This window comes from Pygoscelis adeliae, unplaced genomic scaffold (assembly GCF_000699105.1).
Source record: "Pygoscelis adeliae isolate BGI_AS28 unplaced genomic scaffold, ASM69910v1 Scaffold38, whole genome shotgun sequence".
Taxonomy (NCBI): Eukaryota; Metazoa; Chordata; class Aves; order Sphenisciformes; family Spheniscidae; genus Pygoscelis; species Pygoscelis adeliae.
This window is the reverse complement of record NW_008825614.1, coordinates 21,970,881-21,984,673: the sequence shown is the minus strand read 5'-3', so window position 1 is coordinate 21,984,673 and position 13,793 is coordinate 21,970,881. Positions and strand designations below refer to the sequence as shown.

Sequence of the window (13,793 nt, the reverse complement as noted above, 5' to 3'; positions counted from 1 at the left end):
CTGCTCATGCCTTGTGAGCGCCCTCAAGATGAACTGCTCCATAACCTTCCCCGGCAGCGAGGTCAGGCTGACAGGCCTGTAGTTCCCCGGATCCTCCTTCCGGCCTTTCTTGTAGATAGGCGTCACATATTGGCAAGCCTCCAGTCGTCCGGGACCTCCCCTGTTAACCAGGTCATCTAGTCCAACCCCCCTGCCGTGGGCAGGGACATCTTCAACTAGATCAGGGTGCTCAGAGCCCCGTCCAGCCTGACCTGGAATGTTTCCAGGGATGTGCCGTGAAAGGCACATCTGTAGGAAATCAGGTGTCTTCTCCTTGGTCTTCAGCAGATGGAACGTGGAGAGCAGATGGAGATCCTCCTTCTGAGGCTCGTATTTTAGACTTTTCTTTTGTTACATCCTGGTTGATGTCCCCACCGACAGCAAGGACTATCTTGGTGGTGTAGCCAGCAGTAATGTAGCCAGCCACTAATGCTCCAGCCCTAAAGTCACTTCAGCCACTTGGGTTTCCTCACATATACGTAATCTGACAAGCACCAGAGTATCAGTGTATTGCTGCCCAAAAACCTCCCGTGAGGAGCAGATGTCCCACAACCAGAGGCCTGAAGACTATGTTCTTACTCCCCAAGTATACAGGGCCCAACCACCAAATTACACAGTGTGTTTCCAACATAAACATGTCATGCTCTGACAAATGCATCCACTCACATTACTCTCCCATTTGATCAAGAAATTGGGACCATAATTAAGTAGAACAGGGGATTAACAGAAAGGTGTACTTCAGTTAAAACAATGACTTGATTTTTGTCACTTTACTCCAAAAGCTAGATCTATATCATTCATTGCATGAATTTGATTTTCTATTTTAAAGATTTTTGCCATCTAACACACAGTCTTGTTTGCAGTCAAGTCAGAGCAAAATGGATGAATGCCAACACAGCTGGATCTCAACAGCCCTTCCACTAAACTGCAGCATAAAAATTAAGGGAGTGCCAGAGATTACTAAGAAAAATACAGCAACACACCTGTAGGTTTCCAATCAAAAGTCATCTCATGGAGATGAAAACAATTCCAGGTGCAGGGGAAGCATGCAAAGGCAAGCACGCGTGGCAGAGTTTGCATTAGTCCAGTTTCTAACCAAGTCACAGCTGCCTTTATTGCAATGACCCCAATTGGCATTTCCAGTTGTGAGATGGGAACATCAGCTGACGTGAGCACCTTTGCCTACAGTCCCACAAAAGATAGGTTGAAGAAGACAGAGGTCTATCCAAAGCATATGTGAAGGGAAAAAAAAAAAAATCCATTCTTCTTTCTTTTGCACACATTGAGCTAGCCAAAGCAGTCCACGTTCTCCAGTTTCTACCACCAGCATTTATTTATCACCATCCTCAATTCTGAAAGCAAAACTCCAAGTGATAATGCACGATCCTCCTGCAAAACAAAACTGAAATGGATGGAAGGTGAGAGGTATAATTTAAGACGGTTTATATTGCTCACAGTGCCAAGAACACTGCATTGAGGCTGCAAGGAAGGTCACTGGTAAATTGAAGTCAGCAGAAGGTAACAGAAAAGTTTACAAACAACATCTCAACAGAAAAAGGAGCTAATTTGGGCACTCAGGGAAAAAAGCAACCAGAGAGCAAGTCTGGGTATGCAGGAGCCTTCCTCACCCCAGACACATGAGCATACTCATCTTCAGAGGCCCAGAACATCCTATGATGAAGCACATGAGATTTGCATTAGTGACATCAATAGTAGCACCCAGTGTGACAGGAACCTCCTGCTTGGCAAAGCCATACATACCAACACAGAAGAACAGTTTGGAGTTACCTCCCATCTCCCAGGTGGCTTATTCCTTTTAGTGCAGAAGTCTTGGTAGCCAGGATCTCCCTCCAGCAAAGTGCAAAGGATTGCTGCCCTGAGCTGGCTAGACTTAAGCTTTCAGCCTTTTTGCAAATGCTACAGAAGATAAGAAATGTAGAGTTCACTTCTTCCCTTCTGAATACTATCATCCAATGAAAACACAGTTTCTCAAGTAAAGGAGAAACTCTTTACGTGGTTTTGTTGGAAGAACAGGATGGAGGTCTGCATTGCATGTCATCATAGAATCATAGAATACCAGGTTGGAAGGGACCTCAAGGATCATCTGGTCCAACCTTTCTTGGCAAAAGCATGGTCTAGACAAGATGGCCCAGCACCCTGTCCAGCCGAATCAGCAGACAACTGACACACAGCACTGTGTCATTGACTTCAGTGGGTTCTTCATGGTCCAAACTCCAGTTGGGAGTTTCATGCTGAGGCCAAAGGAGAGAACAAGAAAATAAGAAGCAACTTAATCTAACAGGACAGGCTGAATCTCATCCTACTTTCCTTTCTAACTTTGGACCATCCACATAGACACACCTGCCACAAAACAACTCAGGATCTCTAAAACAAAGATAGTCACCCTGACCTCCCAGAGGTGCTACTTTGCATAATCTGGTTCCTTGACATTACCATTTCTTCAGTTCCAGTTCCAGAGGAAGAGAGGGCATGCACCAAGCATCTTGAATGCCAGGCAATTCAGCTATTTTGGATCAGGAAGACTAAGGGAAATGCCCTAAACATGCAACTTCCAGAACAGTACCTTGAAAAAAGTCACATTCCCCTTCAACTGAAGAGTCTCCAAGGCCGTTTTGTTTGCTCAACACATGTCTTAGCAGTGATAAAACCACACATTTCTACACTGCATAGCACTGAGTACTGCAGAACATGTTCTCAAAGCCAACAGTGGTTGAGCATCCCTGCTCACGTCCCCCACAAAATGCTTCCTTCCATGATAACCTCTGCTCCCCTAGTCTGTATCCCCACGACACTTCTGTCACAATCTCTCCACATCCTCCATATATCCATGGATGCTCCCCCTCTGCAGCTTCAAGTCCCATTCATGTCTCAATTTGTTCTCCAAAGCATCTCCCAAATACCAGAAAGGCAGCAAGCAGCATACACAGGTCATCTAGACCTGGACATGTACTAACTGGTTGACTGAATGATACAAAGAAATAGATAATCACTGAATTTTCCTCTATTTCCCTTGATGACATTGAGATATTAAGTCCTTATGTGCTTCATGAACATGTTCATTGACGGTTGGGTAGAGGAGAAAAGCCCAAATCAGCGAACTGTACTCTTTTCTCTGGTGTGATTAACTCAGCCAACCTACTACAGTGGAAGAGGCAGAAAGACAGCAACAGAAGAAAGCCTTAAAGAAGTGAGAGATTTCAAACTATCAAAAAAAATTCCACTTCTGAAAACAACTTAATAGCACTCATCTGTTCTCAATTTCATACCCGTGCCCCTAACACTGTATTCGTACTTAATTTTCTGGTTCACCAAGTAGAAAAATAACCCATTCCTCAGGCTTCCAGCTTTATTTACGCATTTGGTTAGGACTGAGCTGAACACTCAAACCTGTCATTGAAGGTTTCAGGTGCTCCTAGCTCAGGTTTTGCACTCACCGTGTAGCAAAGCATCAGTGATGGAGGCTTTACCCTCCACATCACAGACAACAGCACTGCCCAGAAGAAACCACCTTCCACCCTACCGCACCAACCAAGGTTCCACCATGTCCCAATGGCTGTCACTCAGCCTCTTCAGCTGGGGGTGCAAGCAAGATTAATCCAACCCAAGCGAGAGCAGCAAGCTGCCTCATAGGGCTAAGACTACATCTCATCTATCCAAAATCTAAGTCACTTTTTTATTTTTGGTAGAGTTTCATTTTGAATGAATCAGGCCTTCAAACTGGCTCACCACGCAGACACCAGCACACCAATGCTAAAATGTTGGATAAAGGCTGAAGTCCATGGATCCACTTAAAAGAGAGTGGAGCCCTGATTTTATTGGCTTAAAATGATGCAAAAACGCATCTTTGGGCTGCAGCTCTGTGACGCATTAGCTCTGACAAGCAAGATAAGTCAAGACCTCCCCACACTCCTCCTTCCCCACCCCACACCATGGCTGGCTCTCCGCCCTCTTACTAACAGAGCGGCCAGCAGCTCATGCTGTAAATCAGATCAATGAAACATTCAGCTAAAAATACCAGCCAAAAACTCCTCCATTGCAGGAGAGCCTTTAGTATTACAAATGATGAAAGCTCATTTCTAAAAAAAGCAAGCTGAGTTGAGAGCGATTTCTGAGAAGGTGGCAAGGAAACAGCACCAAGCCCAGCCAGCAGAACAAGGGCTGGGCTGCTCCAAGCATTGCTGGGTCACCAGAACAACCCTGATAGTGGGAAAATGGGTCTCAATAGCCCCAGCTAGTGGCTACCTAGATCAAAGATCTTGCCTGGCTCCCATCCTGGACCTGTGTGGGGATGCTGTAGGAGCAGGACATTCAGAGAATACCACCATGTTCTGCTTGTGAGCTAGTTCTTGGGCATCTCCTTGCCCAGAGGGCTGCCTTATGCCTGCCTCGTGGCTGGGAGCCGGGGGAAGACATTGGGATGCAGCTTCTGGGGTCAAGAAACAGCATCCTTGCTGTGAGCACAAGCATTTGGCCTGTGGTGCTTACTGAAAGCATGAGAGAACAGAGAAGAGACACCCCTGAGGTTTTTTTACAACTATTTTTATGACTGATGCTGGGAAATATGAGGGATTTGGGGGTTAGTTTTTTTTTTCTCTCCCCTTTTCATCTGATCTAAGCACCTTTCATCTACGCACACATTAAGTAAATAACCGGCTGTCTTCATCCTGCAATCCAGATCGCTGTCCCCACGCCTGGACCAGACCAGTGCTTCACCCACAGCAGCCACGACCACCAGCAGGAGGATCTGCAACAGCCTCTGGCTCACAGCTTCCCCACGGACACCGCAGCATCTCACCTCCTGTTTCCAACACTGGGATGCAATCCCACTACAGTGATTGCGGCCTTTAATGCCTTTTACAAACATCTAATTCACTCCATATTAATCCCTCAGAGCAGCTACTCCTTCATTTTACCCCTGGAGATACCAAGCGAAAATATTTGTCGTGTTAAGCACAAAAACCTACAGCTCTAGGCAGTCATTCAGGACAGAGGAGTTGCTGTTACGCAGTCCTCTGATATAGTACAGCAGTATAACACCGTCCTTGCAATAAAAGTACAGACTGAGCTTCTAAAGATGCCTTTCTAAACTAGATGTTTTAAAGTGAATTTAGGTTTCATGACAAGCTCTTTTTGCTTACTTCTCACTTTTTCTCATCCTTTTTTTCTTTTGGGGGGGGAGGGGGAGGTGCACGCAGCTCAGACAGGGGCTGTTTTTTCTCGAGCTCAACATTAAATAAGAGGGACCCAAAAATATATTGAAAATGCACTCTTAAGACATGGCACATGCCGTATTTCAAACAAATGCCAAGCATATTTCAAAAAAATGCGGCTGAAGATCTCCAAAATATCAAAAGCTATTTCAGTAAAGGGTTTTGCTTACTTTAGACATTCATGCAACTTCTAAAAAGTTGAATCTCTTCCAAGTATTTTAACTCAATTGCATGGACAAACTCACCAGCACAGGAAGGTGCAAACAACCCCATGGTCCACATCTCTGCAGTCTTCCCAGGAGGACTCCCCAAATCCAGCTGTGTGGGACATCAGGCTTCCTCAGGACCTACTGCCCTGAAACGTCTTTGCTGTAAGCTGGGCTTTGCTTCCAGCCTCTCAACTGGTTCTGATGCTCATCATCATCTCCTCACTTCCTTTTACTTTCCAGTAAACTTGAAGTTATCCAAGTCAGGAACCAACCTTCTTGTCTTGCACTTCCACGGCTTGCAGCTCGCAATACCTATATCCTACAGCAGTGCTCAAACTCAATGATTACCAGCTGACCTTCAACAGTAGGACATGTATTGGTGTGGCTCTACTCTGTCTACATGCAGGGAAGAGGTTTCTGATGGGGCGTTAGAGCTCAGTCCCTTCTCCATCATTCCCATGGCACCCTGCCATACACCTCCATCAAGCTCCAGCTTCAGCCCACCATGACGGGATACAGCTCATTATTTTAGGGAAGGCTTTAAGGCACAGTCTTGCAGCTGACTCTTCCAGACCATGTCTAGATATCCTCAGAAATCTTTAGAGCAAACCATGGAGGTGTGCGTTAACACATGCACATCGCTCACATCTCAGCCACAACAGACCACAAATACTGAACAAGACCCGATACACACTATATCATTTGACCTTTGACTATGACAGAGCCAAAGCAAGGTGATTCCAGCCCATAAATATTCCTGCAGACTAAAGAAGCTCAGACCTCAAACCTTGAAGGTAAGCGTACAACAGCATCGAATCACCCCAGCTGTTTCACCTTAGACAGGAGGGAGGTGTTGACACTGAAGTGATGCTTCACAATTCAGGCAATCTGTGTTCAATTGCCAGGCTTGCATAAACTCTGTAATGCGGTATTGTGTATCTAGGAGAATTAAAGACAAGGCACAGTCATCTCACCTGCCTCCAAAGCATCCTAGTCCTGCAAAATGCATAGGAAGGACTCTTGGTTTAATGGGGTGTTATTCTGCTTCAGTATAGCACAGCAAGAAAAGGACTTGCATCATTTTAATTTTTAACCTTCAAGTAGATTAAAAAAAAAAACCAAAACAAAACCACAGATGTAAAAAGATACAATTATAATCAAGGTGGCAAGAAACTGGTGCCGCGTTTATCATTGGAACAGTTTGGGCGTTATCCTGAACCAGTTCATACCACTGATCAAGGCATTTCTTTGCATCAGCCTGCTGCAGTAGGCAGACAAAACATAGCTGCACCGTGTGCATAAATTGTGTTTAGATACATAAATCTTAGCAAAGTGGCTTCTTATTTTGAGGCAAAACCAGAAAGAATTATACGTTGCATTAAATATTTTCTTCTCTGCCCTCTTCTCAACTGTCTGAAAGATCAATTAAAGTGCTTTTGCCTAAAACAGGCAAAGAGAAGCACTTTCCAAAAATAAATAAATAAATAATGAATCCACTCTTTGCTTTTAATATGATCTCTAAAGAAAACAAGCATAACGACTTAAAGATTCCCACAGTGAAAAAGAAGAAAATGCACAAGGTTTAATCATCCACTTATGAGGTAACGAAGTAGATTTCTCAAGTTTTACGTCTCCTGCAAAATTTTAAGCACTCATACACAAATATTAGTAACATGCTGCAGCAAGCTGAATAGTTTCCCCTGCCCTCGCACAGGAATATGTGCAAGTCCCTCCCTTGCACTCACATACACACATTTGCTGTTTCCATCACTTTTCTATTTGCAAAGAGATTGAAATGGAACTCCAAGCAATCGTGCCATTGATTTTAACGCCTTCCTACCTTTATGAAGGTCTTGCTGTCCTGCATATCAGCAATCTCTCTGTCCAACACTGCAATGTCTGGAAGCATCAGCGCGAGCTCTCTGCACACTGACCAGTAATGTGACTTACGGCCAAAAGCCTCAGCACTGTGAGAGCATCACTGAATTCAACTGGTCTCCCAGTTACCAACCATAATGGGAACTGGAGGAAAAGGGAGAGAGATCATCCCACCAAGCAAACTCAAGACCTACTTTCTTCTCCCTCAGACTGCCCCGTATCATGTCTTTGCAAGGCAAGGGAGGAACTATTCCCATCAAAAACCCATCTTCTTTGTTTCTAAGGAAGAAATTTTCTGCGCTGAGGGTGGTGAAACACTGGCACAGGTTGCCCAGAGAGGTGGTGGATGCCCCATCCCTGGAAACATTCCAGGTCAGGTTGGACGGGGCTCTGAGCAACCTGATCTAGTTCAAGATGTCCCTGCCCTCGGCAAGGGGGTTGGACTAGATGACCTTTAGAGGTCCCTTCCAACCCAAACCATTCTATGATTCTTAGCTCTCCAGAGAGCAGCAAACCATTATACCATCATGTCAAGATGAACCCGGAGGACCTTTCCAAGGCTGTGTTGTTGGACAGCAATTTGGTGGAATTGTGTCTCCTCCTTCCCACAGCATCACTGAAGCACTCGAGTGCCCTTCTATTTTGCCCAACCCAGCCCATTGGGCTGACTTCCAGCAACGCAGTCTGGAAAGGAAATCTCAGCTCCAGGCAAAGCTGTCATAGGGGACAATAGTCATCATCACACCCAAATGCAAAAGAGCTGATAGGAGAGAGAAACCACTGCCTTACTCAATTGAAACAGGAGGAAAATAACTTGCAATATTTAAGCTTGCTTTAAGATACTAACTTTTGCTAAAAAAAAAAAAAAAATTATAATTTGAAACAATACAAAAAGAGAGAAATTATCTTGAAAAATTTAAAAAAAAAAAAAAACCACAACCAAAAAAAACCCAAAACAAACAAAAAAAAAAACGCAACAAATGAAAACAAAAGCTAAGAGGCAAATAATTCATTTAGGCAATATGCAGTGCCCATACTCTACCTGAATCATTTAAGTTGAAGGTTCGGACTTTAATCAGAACCACCATAAAAAGAAAAGCAAGGGTCAGAAGTACAACATTTATCTTGAGTAAACGAAACAGGTTTCTCAGTAAGGCATTTTCATTTAAAAGAGGAAAAAAATACGTTGCAGTTTGTCAACTGACCAGTAAGGGGAGTCGGTGCCTAGAGCTTTGAGTCAACCACGCATATGCAGTTTTGGGGGGAGAAAACTCAAATAAACAATTCTGAGGTAGTGACATTGAGAAAACATTGACGACTGCCAGAAGATGCTGGAGGAAGATGGACAGAGAGCACCGTGTCCAGAAAACCCACTAACCTGAAAGGGAGAGGGTTTGTGAGATACTACAGTAGGAAAAAAAAGTCATATTTTTGCTTGGAAACGGGTCTTTCTCTCCCTGCAAGGTATAATGGAAAGCACGTGATGGAGAGCACTTGGAAGGAGAAAGGCAAAGGACAAATGAAATCGAGTTAAGATGGAGCTTAGGATAAAAAATAAGGGCTAAATCTCAATGCACTTCTGGGTATGATACTCTGATGGTACCATGTTTCCCAGAAAAGACCTGGGCCAACTCCTCTGGTGGCCTTGAGGAGACATCTAGGAGGGTACCAGATGCCTGGAATAAGACTTCAGAAGACAAGGGCTAATCAGACTCCTCACCACTGGGCCCCAGCACTAGAAACAAACAGGGAAAAAATAAAAAAAAGATTTATTAAAAAAAAAAAAGCTCAAAATCTGAGTGGGATTTAATAATATTATACAGTATCTAAAGAAAAATGCCAGCAGTAGGAACTCATTAAGCATTGTATGGGGAATAGCAGCAAAATCACTCCTGCGTCTATAGCCATGCTGGGCTCATCAACAGAAACGGGGCTGCCACGGGCTCCAGGGCCATGGGGAGGAGCACTCAAACGCTTACCTTCCTCTTTCCTCTTAATCTCATTAACCTCCTATTTACTCTGTTGTTACTCAGGATGTTAATAGGCATACTTTTTGCATATTATTTACTGAATGTTACAAATCTGTTTCGGTTCTATACGAAACGGGGCTGGAACATGCCAATTCTCCCCATGCTACAGAAAATAGAGAAATAAAATCCTTTTTAAGGACTTGTTTCAATGATCGTGATTTCTTGAATAAGAATTAAGGGCAAGATAACCAACTGATTCATAAAAATATATAAAACCCTTTTTTCTAATTCTAGAGTACTTTCTAAAGTATTCTATGAAGAAAGAACAGACACACAAACCAAAAATACCCAAGAAAAGACTTATTTCCCACTATTAAGCTGGAGTACATGAAACCACTATTCTAGCCACGATCCGAATTATCGTAACGGTATTCCAGGTGGGAAAAACAGATGTAGTTTAACAAAGTTGCCGATAAAAAACTCTAAAGGTTTTACAAATACAGTCCATTACGCCTTGAAAAATGAAACCTTCACTGATCATCTGTTCCTAGCAGAGAGTGCCCATTAACACTCACTTCAACCAGAAAGCCCAACTCAAAGTCAATGCATTGCGAGTGTGGACCATCCCAGAGCTTAATGAATCAGCCAAGTTAGGCAAGATCAGCTGTCAGGGGAAGAATTTGGACGGAGATTGCCCAATAGTAACCAGTTAAAACAAGGAAACCACCGCAAGAGTGGAAGACACTGTCCAGAGGTGAACATCTGCAAGCGTTGAGCCCACAATGTTCCTGCACACCCACTCCAGAGGCTGGGTCCACAAAGCGTAGCATCACCTCCAACGAGTTGAAGGGATATGGAGAAAAACAACCAAAACAAAAGAAAGAACCTGAAACAGGAAGGATTATCAAAAAAAGAAAACAGCAAAAAATATCTCACCCACAATTTTATCCCCTCACGTGGTGGAGCCACTTGTTCGGCACTAGGCAGCAATAGCCCAATGGACCCAAGGCCCGTCTCAGCAGTATCGTCTCTGTTCAGGGAAGAGGGAAAAAAAAAAATGAAAATCAGAAGTGAAAAGTTCATACAGGTTTTTATCTGCTCTGTTTCCCCCAGTCTGAAGTGCAGGCATTCCCAAGACTGAGGTTTTAGCTGTATCTTTAGATTCAACTGCCTTTGGGAGTTTTCACATCCTGTGAATTTGTTAAAGAAAAATATATATATTAGGCAAGCTTTGCTTTTGGCCTACACAATATCTCTTGACAATGTAACACACGCATAAAAAAAAAAAAAACAACCCACTCCTTCCCTTTGATTTCAGGGTCCAAACATTAGGGCATGCCCAGTGAAATACAGCAAGTAATTTTCATTTTCTGCAATTTGTGATTTCACACAACTGTCATTTCCCCCTGCTTAGTGGTCTCATATTTTATATTCAGTCTTAGCCAGTTAAACAGGATCTGTCGGCATTTTTCCTACAAAAAGAAAGCCCATGCAACTAAAGGGATTGCTGAGCTAGAAGCATGCAACTGGGACAATCAAACGGACCCAGCACTGGAAGAGGTCTCAGCACAGAAGAGCAAAACCTTCACTAGGATGGCGTAACACAAAGCTGCACAGAGAATCCATGCCTTTGTAACAGCAGCCAATCTGTTATAAAGCAAAGTTAGCAGAAGACTGAAAAAACATTATGGTATCTTTATAATTTATTTTGAACTAAAAATATATATAGAGAGGAAAAATTAAATTACTACTTTGGGGAAGATGATTCATACGAGAGTGCATGTGCACATGGATGTCTCTTGTACAAGAGACAAGAAATAACATATCCATATAGCCAGCTATACAGCTGCAGATTTTAGAAGAGCATCCGTAAAGATCCGATAGCTCAGATACATCACTAACTAGCATCTCCAGAGTTACTAAACCCCTTTTTTCCTCACACACTTTAGTGACTGATCTTTTTTTTTTGGTCCCAAATCTGGAAACTAATGCTTCAGAAGGAATTTAACATGCTTTTAATGCAGTTTCTTATGCTTAAAAAAAAAAAACAAGAGAAAGAATGGCTTAGGCAACTCAGGTAGAGGCACTTTTACGCTCTATAAAGTTAAGGACATGGAAGTAGTATTCCCTTTATACAGTAATTATACCTCAAAGAAAGTGTTTTAATCAAACTGCTGAAAATTTTGGCTAGTTGGTTTCTTTTAAGCAGGAGGAGTATCATCATGAAAGACTCCGCCTTGCAGACATCATCAAAGCCTTCTTATCCCTCCTTCTGATGGGATGGTGGAGAAAGTCAAATGACATAGGATGACGCTGGAGTCGGAGAGCAGCAAAGGATGCTGAAGGACCTCCTGCCCCGAGTTTTCATACCCTGAGAAGAACCACACAATTACCTTTTCCTCTGCTTTGATGAACACAATCTATTTCAAGATCCTCAAAACCCAACAGCAGAAGCTCCAACACATGAAAAAAAAAACCATTAAGAGCTTTTAGGTTGAAGTACAGTAGCCGGCGCCAGCTTTCAGAGACAGGGTAAATAAGACCGACCTTTAAAATTTAAGATGTTGCTCAGCACCATGTCATGATACATCACACAACACTTCTTCCTCGTTATTTCTCTGGCCAAAGGTCAAAATTCATCTTCCCAAGAGACAAGCTCTCTTCCTATAGAGAGCAATGAAACTCCCACATCCAACTACCTCAGGAACAATCCACGTCTCCACCCTGGAGACCTTCCAAGCATCAAGACCTGCTGCAATTTATCAAGAGGCAGCCTCCCCTCTTCATAATCACCGTACAGTGACACAAGAAGCGCGTGCATTGTCACCACAGAGATGTAGGATCCCTTGTACAAATCCTATTCCTCCTGTAACACATCTAAGGAGGCATCGATATGAAGTACCACTGTCTACTGGTTCACATCCACACGTTGGCAACTAAATAGGAAGTCTATGTATCAACATTCAACAGTCTTGGGAGTGTTTTTTCTGGGTTTTGTGGGTTTGTTTTGGTTTTTTTTGAAATCCATTAGAAAAATGTAAAAGCAGAGGTAACTGCTGGGTGTACAGCTAAAATATGCACCAACCTGCTCTAGTGCCAGGACTGCATTTTCCCCTTCTCTGATGCACGCCACATCTCAGCGCATTCGGAGGTCCCACCAAGGGCAAGCAGCAGAGGAGCCCTCCAGCCCTGCCATCACGTCCCTGGAAAAGTCACTCCTTGACCACTGGTATCGCTTCCCATGTGCTACCAAGTTCCCATAATTCATAAAAAGAGCAAAACTGAATGAGTTATAGAGAGCAATGCTGACAGCTACAGTTAACTATTTTCATCTGATCGATTACTCCTTCCATTTGTAAAAAATAACCCTCATATTCGTGTGATTCAGTGCAACTTAAGGTGGGGGAAAAAAGTCAGGAATGTTGCCTCTAGCAATCTCACGTGGAGCAATCCAGCTCCAAATGAAAACAGCATCATTTGTCCAGCACACAGAGTCCAGCACTGAAATGTCAGGACGCTCACAGCTCCTAAGGTCAGAGTTTCAATCACCTTCATGTAGCCTTGGGTCAAGTGGTTTTAAACTGCCTCTGCAAACAAAACCAGTAAACATTTTAATTATTCAGAACCAGCTAAGCCACAACACATCCCATCCTGCCAAGCAGGGATTCAGGTCTTAAGCGTGGAGACCTGGTGGCCCAGTTTTACAAAAGTATCAATATTATAGAATCATAGAATCACAGAATCATTTACGTTGGAAAAGATCTTAAGATCATCAAGTCAAACCGTGAACCTAACACTGCCAAGTCCACCACTTAATCATGTACCTAAGCACCTTGTCTACATGTGTTTTAAATACCTCCAGGAATGGTGACTCAACCACTTCCCTGGGCAGCCTGGTTCAATGCTTGACAACCCTTTCGGTGAAGAGATTTTTCCTAATATCCAATCTAAACCTCCCCTGCTGCAACTTGAGGCCATTTCCTCTTGTCCTATCGCTTGCTACCTGGGAAAAGAGACCAACACCCACCTCGCTACAACCTCCTTTCAGGTAGTTGTAGAGAGCATTAAGGTCTCCCCTCAGCCTCCTTTTCTCCAGGCTAAACAACCCCTGTTCCCTCAGCCGCTCCTCAGAAGACTTGTGCTCTAGACCTTCACCGGCTTCCTTGCCCTTCTCTGGACACGCTCCAGCACCTCCATGTCTTGTAGTTAGGGCCCCAAAACTGAACACAGTATTCGAGGTGCGGCCTCACCAGTGCCAAGTACAGGGGCACGATCACTTCCCTACTCCTGCTGGCCACACTAGTTCTGATACAGGCCAGGATGCCATTGGCCTTCTTGGCCACCTGGGCACACTGCCGGCTCATGTTCAGTCGGCTGTCGACCAACACCCCCAGGTCCTTTTCCACCCGGCAGCTTTCCAGCCACTCTTCCCCAAGCCTGTAGCGCTGCATGGGGTCGTTGCGGCC

General features: G+C 43.8%; 1 protein-coding gene across 3 annotated transcripts in view; it reads right to left on the bottom strand.

Moving 5' to 3' along the window:
• TSNARE1 (t-SNARE domain containing 1) overlaps positions 1–13,793 on the bottom strand; it is a 530,032-nt gene that overhangs the window by 503,000 nt on the left and 13,239 nt on the right. For 2 of the 3 annotated variants that reach the window (XM_009332991.1, XM_009332989.1), the window contains exon 2: positions 10,264–10,357. The gene's annotated coding sequence lies outside the window, so the exon portion shown is untranslated. The remainder of the gene's footprint in view (positions 1–10,263; positions 10,358–13,793) is intronic. The other variant, XM_009332990.1, reaches the window with a different exon arrangement.